This window comes from Rhineura floridana, chromosome 2 (genome assembly GCF_030035675.1).
Source record: "Rhineura floridana isolate rRhiFlo1 chromosome 2, rRhiFlo1.hap2, whole genome shotgun sequence".
Lineage (NCBI taxonomy): Eukaryota > Metazoa > Chordata > Lepidosauria > Squamata > Rhineuridae > Rhineura > Rhineura floridana.
Genome location: NC_084481.1, coordinates 171,525,445 through 171,541,181, shown reverse-complemented (window position 1 = coordinate 171,541,181; position 15,737 = coordinate 171,525,445). Strand labels below are relative to the sequence as shown.

General features: G+C 42.5%; 1 non-coding gene across 1 annotated transcript; it reads right to left on the bottom strand.

Annotated features, from left to right (window-relative positions):
* Positions 1-2,769: 2,769 nt before the first annotated feature.
* Positions 2,770-2,939, bottom strand: LOC133378623 (U1 spliceosomal RNA). The gene has a single exon (XR_009761069.1). It is a non-coding gene; the product is annotated as a U1 spliceosomal RNA (small nuclear RNA).
* Positions 2,940-15,737: the final 12,798 nt, after the last annotated feature.

Genomic DNA, 15,737 nt, shown 5'->3' with positions numbered 1-15,737 from the left:
AGCTGCCAAATTTCCCTGCTTTTAAAGTTTGATAGAAATATCTGTGGGCTATAGGTACATTCTTAAACCGTAAGTTTTTTTGCCTATTAGTGATATGTATATGTATTTTTTTTAAAACTAAGCTATTGTGGCCATCACCATATACTGTGGCAGTGAATGTTATAAAAATATTTGTATACTGCTATTTCATCAAAAACATCAACGTGGTTTACAACACGTTAAAAACCACCACCACCACCACCACAGAATAAAAAACATTAAAAATACAACAAAAGCAACGGTCAATTGTTGTGAAAAAAGCAACTTTCTAATTGCCTTCATATGCCTGGCAGAACAGAAAGGTTTTCAGCAGGTGCTTAAAAGTTACCACAGAAGGCACCTGCTGAAACTCTGTTGGCACAGCATTCCAGAGAACTGGGCCAGTGACACTGAAGGCTTGATTTTGTGTTGATGTTAAATGAGCCTCACCAACTTGGGGGACAACGAAAGCCGCTCCTGCAGATGATCTCAGTGATCTAGCTGGGATACAAGGGTTCAAGATACCCAGGAGCTAAGTTGTTCAGGGCTTTGTAATTAATACAAGGAGTTATGACTTATGTTTGTGTGGCGTCCTTCCTTTAGTCCAGGGATGACAAACCTCAGGTCCAGGAACTGAATACAGCCCTCTGGTCTCTTTGTCTGGCCTTTGGGACTCTCGCCAGGCCACACCCTCTCCCACGCCACACCCTTCTTGAGGCTTTTGCCTCTCTGAAATATGACCTTGAACTGTGACAATGTGTCTTACTTGCCTGCACAGAGGATGGAGAGATATTGGGGAGGGGTTTTTTTTAGAAACATCTTGTTTTTGTACTGAAAAGGATCTGCACCCCTGGTTTGGTCAAACCTGAGCAATCAATAGTAGTGGATAGTCCAGAGATTTAGACCCTTGCCTCTGACACCTGAGAAGTATACATTTAGGACCCACTCTATTTTGTGATTCTGGTTGTTTTAAAGTTTGTTGTAACCCACCCTGGGATCTCTGGGTGAAGAGCGAGCAATAAATGCTGCCAAAAATAATAATAAAAAATATTGTGTGGGAGATAAGAATCTCTCTCTGTAGCATTCAAAATTGTATAAATCTCTATCATGTCTGTCCTCCTCCACAAATCTATTTCCCTCCCTCTGCAGCTGCTGCCTAAATTGCCTTCACCGCCACCATGACCACCAAACAATAATTAATTGTATACAGATGCCACATTGATCCTGTGCCTTTAATGGCTGCCTCACACACAGAAATGTAGTAGATGAAGTTTTTCCTACTACTTTTCTGCATGCCATGAAAAACCTTCCCTGCTAGCCTGTCAAGCTGCTGTTACAAGCCCAGGAGAAAGGGTCAGAACTCTGGTGGCAACTGAAGCCCTCTAAAATACAGAAATAGGATAAATTTAAAAAGGGGAAAAAGTACTGTGTATGGTAATGCATGAAACTAAGGGCTCATCTTAGTCACGTAAAATGGCTAAAACCCATGTTTTCCTTATCTGCATTTCCCCCTGGTAAATCTCATAGTTTTGCACTTCCTTCATAGTTGGATTAAATTTTCCCCGCATATATACTTGTAGGCATCTGCTTTTTTTTTTTGTTTACTTTGCTTGTTTGCTGTTTGCCCGCCCCTCTGCCTCTGCACCCACCACCCCTCCTTCCACGATCCAATGAGTCATATGCGAGCCCACAAGTATGTTTGCTTTGTTTAAACTCCCCCTCCCTCCTTCTTTCCTTCCCAGCACGGAGCTGACCATCACACACACGCAAAAGGGGGGGTGGTCGGGCGGAAATGAGAGAAGCCAGGAGAAAAAGAGTCCTGTTACCCTCCCCACTGAGAGCTCCACAACAACAAATCCACGGTGTACATTTAAAGCTTCCGGAAACCTTTCTCTTTTGTTTTGTCTCATGCCATTCACTTTCTGAGAACCTGCCTCTTCTGATGCTACCCCCTCCCATCTCCTTTCTATTATTTTTCAGCCTCTGAGATCCTGCTTTCTTTCTTTCTTTCTTTCTTTCTTTCTTTATATCCTGCCCCTCCTCCCAGTATCTCCTTATGTTTTGACTCAGATCAGATAACAGAGGGGAAAGGGGGAGGGGCGGGGCGAGCCGAGCCGAGCCAATAGGAACTCAACAGAAGAAGGCGGCATGAAAGGAGGTGGAGTTAGAACCACCCACATAGGAGACAGTGGGGCAAAATAACTGGGGATATCTCCTTAGCAACAGTTTGTAATCGCTCTTCCTCTCCTTTTTGGAGTATCCCCGGTATGAGTAAATCCAGATTAAGGGAGGGGAAAGTGTGGAAAGGCAGTGATTGGAAGAGAACATCATCTGGCCAACGGAGAATTAATGGGTGTACAGAAGGCTTACTTACTATTCACATTAAACGGCAGTATGGATCAGCCCTAAAAGAGTTCTATGCCAACCAACAAAAGTTGTGTTTAAAAGGCAATTGAAGTAGTAGGTCTAGTCTTTGACTTTAAGGAGATCTGCATATGATCAAAAAAGTTACTTCAGCATAATAGGTCAGGAGATGGAAGAAGCAAACTGTTGGCAGTGTTCTTGGAAAATTGGGGGCTTGAACACTCTCCCCCACATATGCACCCTGATCAATCCCCCTGAGTGTCCATTGTCTGATCTGGTTTAAAATGTGCCTAGATTGGAACCTTTAAGCCTGCTTAAGACAGACTCTAGCGATACACTTACTGTTCTGCCGGTTCCAGTGCATCTCCACCTCTCTTTTCTGAAAACGGGGGTGCATGGTGCTAGTCAAACTCTACCCCTTTTTACAAATTTTGCAGTCGAGTTTCCTGCATTTGGTGAAATTGCAGGAGTCAGCACACACTTAGAGTGCAATGGATGAGCCTCACCCTGGGAAAACCACCTTCATGATCATGGTATCTCCCCTGCCAGGTAAAGCCTGGTGGGAACAGCCTGAGTGCAGTTTGTTTTAAAAAAAATTGCTTCAAAGAGATTTCACAGCTGATCAGCAGATCAACCTGTTGTCCCTCAGGTATAGCCAATGGAAACACTTTGCTGTAGGCGACTAGTGCTCACAGCCTGAGTCTTCCAGGCCCTGGTGCATGGCAATGGCATCACCCATGTCTCATGCTGCAAATGAAACTGATCTGAATATCCCATAGCTAAATATTTCAAAAGAAAAGAAATTGAACAACTGGTGAATTACCATGCCATAGATAAAACATGCCCAGACATAAGGTAAATCTGCCTTTAAAGTGTCTGCAAACAGTGCTAACCAAAGCTTTCCATTTTCTCTCTTGAAGAAACAAAGAAAAAGGCCAGGAGCATTAAAAAAGGCTGTTATCATGGCATCTGTGTCAACTCTTTCAGAGCTAATGGAAAGGGTGCTAAAATCAAATGTTTGCAAGAAAACCTACACATAGTAACAGAAAACTCACATTATATGACCCAAATGTATTATGCAAAAGAATTTGCAAAATATTCATGTTCACTTTGCACAGTTACATTACACTGTTTGGGGTTTTTTGAAAGGCAGCAACTGCAAAGATAAGCAATAGAAGTTCAACAGAATGGGGCAGGGGGAAGAGAGGGCAGGGCCAGCATGCTTGAAGGCAGCGGCAGCAGTGATACAGCAGCACTACTGCTGCTGCCAGAGACTTAAATTGGCCTGGCCACGTCAGCGTGTTAGCAAGCTGTTCATGTATGCTTGCTATAACCCAAAATGGCAGTGGGGGCACCACACTAATGCAGTGACACAGCGATGCAGGAAGTGATGCCATGATGATGTGAGAAGTGACACAGCAACCTACGCTGGCGGGGTGTGGGGGTGTTGCCTGGGAGGGTGGCTTCTGCTCTGCAGTTGGCAGAGCTACACCTACCTAGCCCAGCAGCAGGGCCCCCTCTCAGCCGCTCAGCCAGTACGCAACCTGGCTGCCCGCTGGCACTGGGCCTGAGAGAGCCTAGGTACTGGTGAAGAGGGAAGAAAATGAGATCCAGGCTCAGCTCAGAGACAATCATTACGCCCATATGTACCTGCCCGAGATTTAAGATCATCTGCCTCTGGTCTCCTCTGCATGCCTGGAGTGAAAGATGCTAGATTGACAGGCACGTGGGAGAGAACTAGCTTTTTCAGCTGTGGCCCCCAAGCTTTAGAATACTCTACCCCAAGAAGTTCACTCCCTGTTGGTTTTCCGGAGACTTCTGAAAATGATCTTGTTCCGGAGAGCCTTTGGGAGGGATTGAAGGTAGAGCCTGACACTGATTTTATGCCTTCCGCATTAAATTATACCTTTGTAGTCCCTTTAGTATGCGTGTGTGTGTGTATAGTATTTTATGTATTTTAATTGTATTTTATGTATTTTAAATTTATTTTAATGTTTTTGTGATTTTACTGTTTACAGTTTTATTATGTACATATCTGATTTTATTTTTGTAACCCGCCCTGAGTGCCCTATTATAAGGTAGAAGGGCAGGATAGAAATATTTTAAATAAATAAATAAATAGAAAAAGAGTTATAGGAACAACTTTTTCAAAGTGCTAAGATAGCCCCTCTTCCTGATCTAGCATTATTTATTATATCCTGATAATGTATACACATAATGAGGATGGGAAAAGCCTGTCTGCTCAATTTTCCTATTTACAGATTGTAATCAATTTCCTTGATCCCTAATAACAACAATTAATTACTACTAAATGCATATCCCACCATTCCTTCAAGGAGTCCAGGATGGCATACATGGGTCTCCCACTCCTCATTTTATTTTCACAATAACTCTGTGAGGTAAATTAGGTTGAATGACTGGGCCAAGGTCACCCAGTGAGTTTCATTTGGCTGAGTGGGATCTTGAACCCAGGTCTCCCATGTTCTAGCCACTAACCACTACATGACACTAACCACTCATTCATTCATTGGCGATCACTCGTGGCCGAGTAAGATTGTCTTCCAGGGTAAGGTCTTTAACAGTGGGTCTGTAAGTGACTGTGGAGGCCGATTCTGGATCCACACAGCCTCCCATAGTGAGGACATAGGTTTCCAGATGGAAGATGGTCATGATGAGGATTTGCTTGATGTGCCTTCCACTTAGCTCGTTTGTCCCTTTCGCCCTGTACTCATGCTTCTTCAAAGTCCATAGCACCTTTGATAATGGCTGACCTCCAATTGGGACGCTCATGGGCCAAGGTTTCCCAGTTCTCGATGCTCATGTTACATTTTTTTAGATTAGCTTTGAGAACATCTTTAAACCTCTTTTGCTGTCCACCAATATTCCGTTTTCCATCCTTCCAAAGTTCATTTGTCTTTTGCGGCCGCTAAGTGGTGACCCCACTGGACTTGGCAATCCAGTCAGGGAGAGAGATGAGGCAGACTATGTTTAGGGCACTTTTTCTAGCCCCCTCCCCATACGGGGTGAGCAGAGTGGATCCTGATAGGACTGCTCAGTCGTGGATACAGCTGACGAACTACTCAACTGCCTCGGTCCTTCAGCCAGGACGACTGAGTCTGTATCCACCACCCATGTGCTGGTCTATTAGTAGGGGCTTCTGGATTTCACAGTCCTGCCCCCGTTGCCATTTGCCAATCGCCATGGGACTTTTGGTTTGGTTTGGTTTGGTTGGAAGACACCTGTGCGTGAATTTGTTTTATGTGGTGAGATCGGTGCAAGATGATCAACACACAATCTTGACAGAAAAAGGCTTTGATCTAATGGCATGGATACCACGACGATTGGAAGTCTTTTATCTGCTGCAGCCTTCGCCTTCACAGCCGTTGTAACATACACATTGTTATCCTCCGCCTGTTCTGCCATTGAGGACTTTCTTGGATCATTCTTTGTCTGGTTCCTCTCCCTTGGCCTTACCGCCATGGGTGACCCTGCTGGGAGTACATGACTGTGAGCATCGCTCACAGGGGTCATAGGAACACGCAAGCCCACTCGTATTACTGGATCTCAAATCAATAAAACAGTGAATGTATTAGACAGGATTACATTTTCTGGTTTTCATTTATTATGAGTGTGGTACTTTGTATATCTTGATATGCAGCTTTGCTTTTCACATGTTATGTGCCTTCAAGTCTATTACAACCTATGGTGACCCTATGAATCATTGACCTCCAGTAGCATCTGTCATGAACCATCCTGTTCAGATCTTGTAAATGCAGGTCTGGCTTCCTTTATGGAATCAATCCATCTCTTGTTTGGCCTTCCTCTTTTTCTACTCCCTTCTGTTTTTCCCAGCATTATTGTCTTGTCTAGTGAATAATGTCTTCCCATGATGTGTCCACAGTACGATAACCTCAGTTTCATCATTTTAGCTTCTAGTGACAGTTCTGGTTTAATTTGTTCTAACACCCAATTATTTGTCTTTTTTGCAGTGCATGGTATGCGCAAAGCTCTCCTCCAACACCACATTTCAAATGAGTTGATTTTTCTCTTACCTGCTTTTTTCACTGTCCAGCTTTCACATCCATACATAGAGATTGGGAATACAATGGTCTGAATGATCCTGACTTTAGTATTTAGTTATACATCTTTGCATTTGAGGACCTTTTCTAGTTCTCTCATGGCTGCCCTCCCCATTCCTAGCCTTCTTCTGATTTCTTGACTATTGTCTCCATTTTGGTTAATGACTGTGCCAAGGTATTGATAATCCTTGACTAGTTCAATGTCATTGTCAGCTTTAAAGTTACATAAATCTTCTGTTGTCATTACTTTAGTCTTCTTGACGTTCAGCTATAGTCCTGCTTTTGTGCTTTCCTTTTTAACTTTCATCAGCATTCGTTTCAAATCCTTACCGGTTTCTGCTAAGAGTATGGTATCGTCTGCATATCTTAAATTATTGATATTTCTCCCTCCATTTTTCACACCTCCTTCATCTTGGTCCAATCCTGTTTTCCATATGATATGTTCTGCGTATAGATTAAACAAATAGGGTGATAAAATACACCCCTGTCTCACACCCTTTCCGGTTGGGAACCAGTTGGTTTCTTCATATTCTATCCTTACAGTAGCCTCTTGTCCAGAGTATAGGTTATGCATCAGGACAATCAGATGCTGTGGCACCCCCATTTCTTTTAAAGCATTCCATAGTTTTTCATGATCTACACAGTCAAAGGCTTTGCTATAATCTATAAAGCACAGGGTAATTATCTTCTGAAATTCCTTGGTCCGTTCCATTATCCAATGTATGTTTGCGATATGATCTCTGATGCCTCTTCCCTTTCTAAATCCATCTTGGACGTCCGGCATTTCTCGCTCCATATATGGTAAGAGCCTTCATTGTAGAATCTTGAGCATTACTTTACTTGCATGGGATATTAAGGCAATAGTTCGATAATTACTGCATTCCCTGGGATCCTCTTTCTTTGGAAGTGGGATAAATATTGAATGCTTCCAGTCTGTGGGCCATTGTTCAGTTTTCCATATTTCTTGACAATTTTTTGTCAAAATTTGGACAGATTCAGTCTCAGTAGCTCTATTGGTATGCCATCTGTTCCTGGTGCTTTGTTTCTTCCAAGTATTTTAAGAGCAGCTTTCACCTCACATTCTAAAATTTCTGGTTCTTCATCACATGAATCTGTCATCCTGGCATCTCTTTTATAGAGTTCTTCAGCGTATTGCCTCCATCTTCCTTTTATTTCATCTCGGTCACATACATACATACTCCCAGGCAACACATCGACTTTTCACAGACTAATCTTTTTTAAGGAATTGCTAAACTATTTGGGGTATTTTGGTGGGGAAAATGTGTTATCCCTCTATTAAGGTTGTAGTCTGCTAATGATTCTAAATTGTTCAGGGTTGTTAAAACAAAAAGAACTCCAAAAAGACCTCTCCAAATTGAGTGAATGGGCAATAAAATGGCAAATGCAGTTCAATGCAAACAAGTGTAAAGTTATGCATTTTGGAGCAAAAAATCTTAATTTCACACATGGGGTCCAGACTGGGCTCCATGGCGTCTGAACTGGCATTGACTGATCAAAACCGACATCTTGGGGTTGTAGGGGAAAGGTTGATGAAGATGTTGACCTAGTGTTCAGCAGCTATGAAAAAGGTGGATTCCATGTTAGGGATTATTAGGAAAGGTATAGAAAATAAAACTGCCGATATAATAAAATTGTTATATAAATCTATGGTGCAGCTGCATTTGGAATACAGTGTACATATAGCTCTGGTCATCTCACCTCAAAAATGACATTGTAGAGTTGGAAAAGGTTCCGAAAAGGGCAACCAAAATGATCAAGGGGCTGGAGTGACTCTCCTATGAGAAAGGGTTGAAGCATTTGAGGCCTTTTGTTAAGAGAAAAGGTAAGAGGTGACATGATAGAAATGTATAAAATTATGTATGGCATTAAGAAAGTGGATAGAGAAAAGTTTTTCTCCCTCTTAACATTTGAAATCATGGACGTTCAATGAAGCTGAATGTTGGAAGATTCAGAACAGACAAAAGAAAGTGGAATTTGATCCCACAGGAGGTAATGATGGCCACCAACATGGATGGCTTTAAGAGAAAATTAGACAAATTCATGGAGGATAAGGCTATCAGTGGCTACTAGCCATGATGGCTATGCTCTGCCTCCATAGTCGGAAGCAGCACTCTTCTGAATACCAGTTGCTGGAAGCTGCAGAAGGGGCAAGTGCTCTTGCACTCAGGTTCAGCTTGCAGGCTTCCCTTGGGCATCTGGTTGGCCACTGTATGAACAGGATGCTGGACTAGATGGGCCAGGGCCTGATCCAGCAGGCTCTTCTTCCGTTCTTATGTTATAAAGTATCAAAATGGACTGGCTGAAGACCAATTAACTGAAGCTCTGTCTTGACAAGATTAAGGTACATTGTAAGGCAGTTCATCTGCTAGTGGAGCTGGTGTTCAATCTGTTCTGGATGGGGTTTCACTCCCCTTAAAGGATCTGGTTTGTAGTTTGGAGGTTGCGATAAATTCTCATTGGTCACTGGAGACCCAAATGGTGGTCAATGAATGAAACACACGCTGCAACTTATCCTGAAATGAGATAGCCTGCCACATCCATACCTTAATAATTCCCAGATTAGAGTACTGCAACATACTATACTTGGGGCTGCCTTTGAAGAATTCTCAGACACTGAAATTGGCTTATTAACTGGGATTGGCCCAAAGGAACATATCTTGCTACTTTTGGAGCAACAACACTGGCTGCCTGTCCATTGTCAAGCACAATTCAAAGTACTGACACTTATAAAGTCGTACATATGGCTAGGTACTTGAAAGACTACTTTCTCCCGAACAAAACTACTTGTGTACTGAGGTCATCATGAGAGGCTCATTTCATTTCCTGGTGCTTCTACTTTCTGAAGTGAGGCAGGTGATGACTCCGGATAGAGTTTTTTGAGTTATGGCATCCTGGGCACTTCCAGACTGTCACTATTTTGGGTGGGATTCAGTCACATATTGGGAAATTCAGGTTGCACAATTAAAATTGATTTGGAGCTCTTCCACAACAAACCTGCTTCCCCCCAAAACTGGACTTTGTGATAATGAAAGAGATGGGGAAATTATTATTATTATTATTAATTTAATTTGTATCCTGCCATTCCTCCCAGCAGGAGCCCAGGGCGGCAAACAAGGTACTAAAAACACTTTAAAACATCATAAAAACAAATCTTAAAATACATTAAGACAAAACAGCAATGTCGTCTTACTACCCTGCAAACAAATCAGGGTGAATGCTCAATAAACAGATCCCCTGGAAGTAACTCCAGTCTTTAGAAAGCTCCGCTAAGGAAGGCTCATCTCTTTTGATACCAGGTCAAGGTCTTTTAAAATGTCATATGAACTGGTTTTATACTCCTGCTATGATGCTCTTATGCTTTTGTTGCTTCTGCTGATATTGTTAAAAAAAAGTTTGATCTGGTGTTTTTTAATATGTTGTTTCATTGTTTTAATTATTTCTGATTTCCTGAGAGATAGCCAGTTTTTAACCAATCCTTTATTGTTGGATGTTTATGTGATCTTCCTCGCTGGAAAGCAGAAGTATCATCTGCAACCACTGACTTAAACAGTCCCATCATAGCCATGGAATGGCTCTGGGAATAATTCCCAAGAAGGCATACATTTTGTCTGTATGTATCCTCCACACAACTTGCCAAGTCTGTGAGCCAAAACCAGAATCCTGGATAGTTTCAGCTAACAGAATAGTTTGTCAGCAAAGCCTAAGCACAACCATTTCATGGAAAATATATATTATTTACACACACATCATTTTGTGGATGCAAATAATTACTTCAGAATTTGCCAAAGTCAGGGCTGCCAACTTTTTTCTGGCGGGCTCCTGCACTTTTACAGTTGCCAAACAGGTAGAATTTTCTGTAGGTGAAACTTTTAGCATAGTTTTGTCTCTGTGCCAGGAAAAGCATCACCTGCTATATTTCTGTCTCTCACAGGGTTATTTAAACAACCAACCAAGTGAAACAGACACAGCTTCCAGTTCCAGCAAGGTAGTATAATAAATAAACAGATTAAAGAAGATCAGTGAGTGATGTATACAGCAGTCAAACACATACAAACTTCTGACAAAATCTCACTGTGGACCCTAGGCTCATTCTTCTTTACATATAACAAAGGAACTTCAAAGTCTTCAAAGGGAGACTCCAGCATCAGTACAATTTATCAAGAAATTCAGTTCTGTCACCTATGGCTAGAACAGAGATAATGGTTTTCCATTCCACTAGTGGTGTTAATTAACATGGCAAATTTAGGATGTTTTTGTGTTTATCATTAGTTCCTGCTGTAGTGAATGTTTGCTGTAATTGCTTTTCATACATTTGAGCTTTAATGCAATTGTCATAGAGTGTACTTTTTACATTTCATTTCCATCTTATTTTACTGTTTATATTGTTTTTGTCTACATTCATGTGTATATTATACAGCCCCAAGAGTGGCTGTATACTATAGTCAGCATGGATTTTTCACATTCTGCAATGTTAAATGGAAAATATCCCCCCATGCCATTCTGCTTCCCATAAGCTCATTTCAAAACAAAACCTTACAAAACTTACAGTCCTGAACTCAGAAACGCTTGCTTAACAACCCTCTAAATTTTCATGGCAATACAGAAAACATTCAGAGAGACTCCAGACTTCAAAGTCTGAAACAAGTAAAAAAATCCCGACCTCTGTTGAACTTTTTATGTCAGAGAGAATTGAGAGTTCAAAGTGTAAAAAGAGAGAGAAAAAACCCAAACCCCTTCTGGACTTTTTTCTGTCAGAGTTCTCATAATTTGTTGAAATTAATTAAAAATCAGCCATGTTCACAGAGTACCTGTACTCCTATTACTGACCTTGCTCCATACTCTCACCTTCATCTTCTGTAGTTTAAACGTTTTTAGAAAATGCCTGGCTTTACAAAATTCAGCATTGAACTCAATGATAAGGCCAGGCATGCTCAGTTAGAACCAATTGTCAGTGTTCTAAAAGCCAGACTCACAGCTGCTGGGCTTGAGTAATCAGGGGCAACATCCACATCAGACCTTTAATTCAATTTAGACAGTCACAGCTTCCCTCAAAGAATCCTGGGAAGTGTAGTTTGTGAAGGGTACTGAGAGGACACTCCTATTCCCCTGACAGAGCTCCAGTGGCCAGAGTGGTTTAACAGTCAGTCACTCTGATTGAAGGTCTGTGAGGGGAACAGGGCATCTCTTAGCAACTCTCAGCACCATTCACAAACTACACTTCCCAGGATTCTTTGGGAGAAGCCATGACTGTCTAAAGTGAAATAAAGGTCTGGTGTGGATGTGGCCAGTGAGAGCTTTGGTTTAAATTAAGGTGGGAGGTGACATGTGGCTACTGTAGAATAAAAGTGTGAACATAAGGACATAAGAAGAGCCTGCTGGATCAGGCCAGTGGCCCATCTAGTCCAGCATCCTGTTCTCACAGTGGCCAACCAGGTGCCTGGGGGAAGCCCACAAGCAGGACCCGAGTGCAAGAACACTCTCCCCTCCTGAGGCTTCCGGCAACTGGTTTTCAGAAGCATGCTGCCTCTGACTAGGGTGGCAGAGCACAGCCATCACGGCTAGTAGCCATTGATAGCCCTGTCCTCCATGAATTTAAAGCCATTCAAGCTGGTGGCCATTACTGCATTTTGTGGGAGCAAATTCCATAGTTTAACTATGCGCTGAGTAAAGAAATACTTCCTTTTGTCCGTCCTGAATCTTCCAACATTCAGCTTCTTTGAATGTCCACGAGTTCTAGTATTATGAGAGAGGGAGAAGAACTTTTCTCTATCCACTTTCTCAATGCCATGCATAATTTTATACACTTCTATCATGTCTCCTCTGACCCGCCTTTTCTCTAAACTAAAAAGCCCCAAATGCTGCAACCTTTCCTCGTAAGGGAGTCGCTCCATCCCCTTGATCATTCTGGTTGCCCTCTTCTGAACCTTTTCCAACTCTAGAATATCCTTTTTGAGATGAGGCGACCAGAACTGTACACAGTATTCCAAATGCAGCCGCACCATAGATTTATACAACGGCATTATGATATCGGCTGTTTTATTTTCAATACCTTTCCTAATTATCGCTAGCATGGAATTTGCCTTTTTCACAGCTGCTGCACACTGGGTCGACATTTTCATCGTGCTGTCCACTACAACCCCGAGGTCTCTCTCCTGGTTGGTCACCACCAGTTCAGACCCCATGAGCATATATGTGAAATTCAGATTTTTTGCTCCAATATGCATAATTTTACAGTTGTTTATATTGAATTGCATTTGCCATTTTTCTGCCCATTCACTCAGTTTGGAGAGGTCTTTTTGGAGCTCTTCGCAATCCCTTTTTGTTTTAACAACCCTGAACAATTTAGTGTCGTCAGCAAACTTGGCCACTTCACTGCTCGCTCCTAATTCTAGGTCGTTAATGAACAAGTTGAAAAGTACAGGTCCCAATACAGATCCTTGAGGGACTCCACTTTCTACAGCCCTCCATTGGGAGAACTGTCCATTTATTCCTACTCTCTGCTTTCTGCTTCTTAACCAATTCCTTATGCACAAGAGGACCTCTCCTCTTATTCCATGACTGCTAAGCTTCCTCAGAAGTCTTTGGTGAGGTACCTTGTCAAACGCTTTTTGAAAGTCTAAGTACACTATGTCCACTGGATCACCTCTATCTATATGCTTGTTGACACTCTCAAAGAATTCTAGTAGGTTACTGAGACAGGACTTTCCCTTGCAGAAGCCATGCTGGCTCTGCTTCAGCAAGGCTTGTTCTTCTATGTGCTTAGTTAATCTAGCTTTAATAATACTTTCTACCAGTTTTCCAGGGACAGAAGTTAAGCTAACTGGCCTGTAATTTCCAGGATCCCCTCTGGATCCCTTTTTGAAGATTGGCGTTACATTTGCCACTTTCCAGTCCTCAGGCACGGAGGAGGACCCGAGGGACAAGTTACATATTTTAGTTAGCAGATCAGCAATTTCACATTTGAGTTCTTTGAGAACTCTCGGGTGGATGCCATCCGGGCCCAGTGATTTGTCAGTTTTTATATTGTCCATTAAGCCTAGAACTTCCTCTCTCGTTACCACTATTTGTCTCAGATCCTCAGAATCCCTTCCTGCAAATGTTGGTTCAGGTGCAGGGATCTGCTCTATATCTTCCACTGTGAAGACAGATGCAAAGAATTCATTTAGCTTCTCTGCAATCTCCTTATCGTTCTTTAGTCCACCTTTGACTCCCTTATCATCCAAGGGTCCAATCGCCTCCCTAGATGGTCTCCTGCTTTGAATGTATTGATAGAATTTTTTGTTGTTGGTTTTTATGTTCTTAGCAATGTGCTCCTCAAATTCTTTTTTAGCATCCCTTATTGTCTTCTTGCATTTCTTTTGCCAGAGTTTGTGTTCTTTTTTATTTTCTTCATTCGGACAAGACTTCCATTTTCTGAAGGAAGACTTTTTGCCTCTAAGAGCTTCCTTGACTTTGCTCGTTAACCATGCTGGCATCTTCTTGGCCCTGGCGGTACCTTTTCTGATCTGCGGTATGCACTCCAGTTGAGCTTCTAATATAGTGTTTTTAAACAACTTCCAAGCATTTTCGAGTGATGTGACCCTCTGGACTTTGTTTTTCAGCTTTCTTTTTACCAATCCCCTCATTTTTGTGAAGTTTCCTCTTTTGAAGTCAAATGTGACCGTGGCCATTTACATGTATGTTTAATTTAATAGCACTATGGTCACTGCTCCCAATCGGTTCAACAACACTTACATCTCGCACCAGGTCCCGGTCCCCACTGAGGATTAAGTCCAGGGTTGCCGTCCCTCTGGTCGGTTCCATGACCAACTGGTCTAGGGAATAGTCATTTAGAATATCTAGAAATTTTGCTTCTTTGTCATGACTGGAACACATATGCGGCCAGTGTATGTGTGGGGGAACAATGATACTGTTCACAATGTTTTCCTTTTGGAAAGGAAAGGAGCTTTCCCTCTGCCCAGTGCCCACCCACCCAATCTCCTCCCCTTCCCCTCCCCTCCCCCTTCCTCCCTTATCTCCCCCTTCCCCTTCCTCCCCCTTCCTCCCGCTCCCCCAGGTCAGTTTCACCTTTCCTAAGCATGATTGCAGGAGTAAATCCCATTGAACTCAAAAAGCATGCAAATGATCAAACCTGCCCTCCCCTCCTCCTCCCTCCTATCCCCTCCCTTTTGCCCCTGCCCCATCCCCATCTCCCTCCAATCACCTCCCCCTCCTTTCTCCTCCCTTCCCTCTCCTGTCCCCCCCTCCTCTTCTATGGTCAGTTTTACCTATCCTAAACATGATTGCATGGGAGTAAATTGCATTAAACTAAATAATCATGCAAATGATCAAACCTGCCCTCTCTTCACCTCCCTTTTGCCCCTTCCCTCTCCCTTCCTTCACCCTCCCCCTCCCCTTCCAATCCCCTCTTTTCCCCTCCCCTTCCTTCTGCTCCCCTCTCCCCCTTTCCTCCTTCCCTCTACTTTCCCCTCCCCCTCCTCCTCCCCCATGGTCAGCTTTACCTATCCTAGCTATGATTGCATGGGAATAAATCCCACTGAACTCAATAAGTATGCAAATGATCAGACCCGGCTTTTCCCTCCTTCCCCTCTCCTTTCCTCCTCCCCTGCCCACTCCAGGCCTCCCTCGCCATGGTCAGTTTTAACTATCTTAAGCATGATTGCATGGGAGTAAATCCCACTGAACTCAATAAACATGCAAATGATCAACCCATTCTCAGCAAACTTGCACAGGATTCCATTTCTTACCTCCCGGATTAAAAAGCACAGAAATTAACTAATCAGCAAAAAACCTTGCAGTTTAAGAACTTACCTATAGCCAACAGATATTTCTATCAAACTTTAAACACTTCCTGTGTAGCATGGAAGAATTTGGTAACATGCCTCTGAACATATGGTGAGTGGTGGCAACACCTGCAGTCAGCCCAAATATCAGAAACAAGACATATGCTGTGCTGAACTTGTTTAAGCAGGGAGGAAGCAACAATATTAAAACAGTTGATATAGTTCAGATAGTCACTTTAAATATGTTTGATTTACTTTGCAATCTTAGTGAAGTTTCCCATAGTAAATCATTTTGTTTTGTTTCTGTTTCTGTGAATATGTGAAGTACAGCAACACTTTGCAACACTAAAAAAAAAAGCTCCAAAAAATTGTGGAATAATGGCACTGACTGTTCTGCAGAATAGTTTCCAATGGACATCAGGAGTGTCTCAGTTTGCACAAGATAAAACAGTGGGAGGTGAAATATATTCCA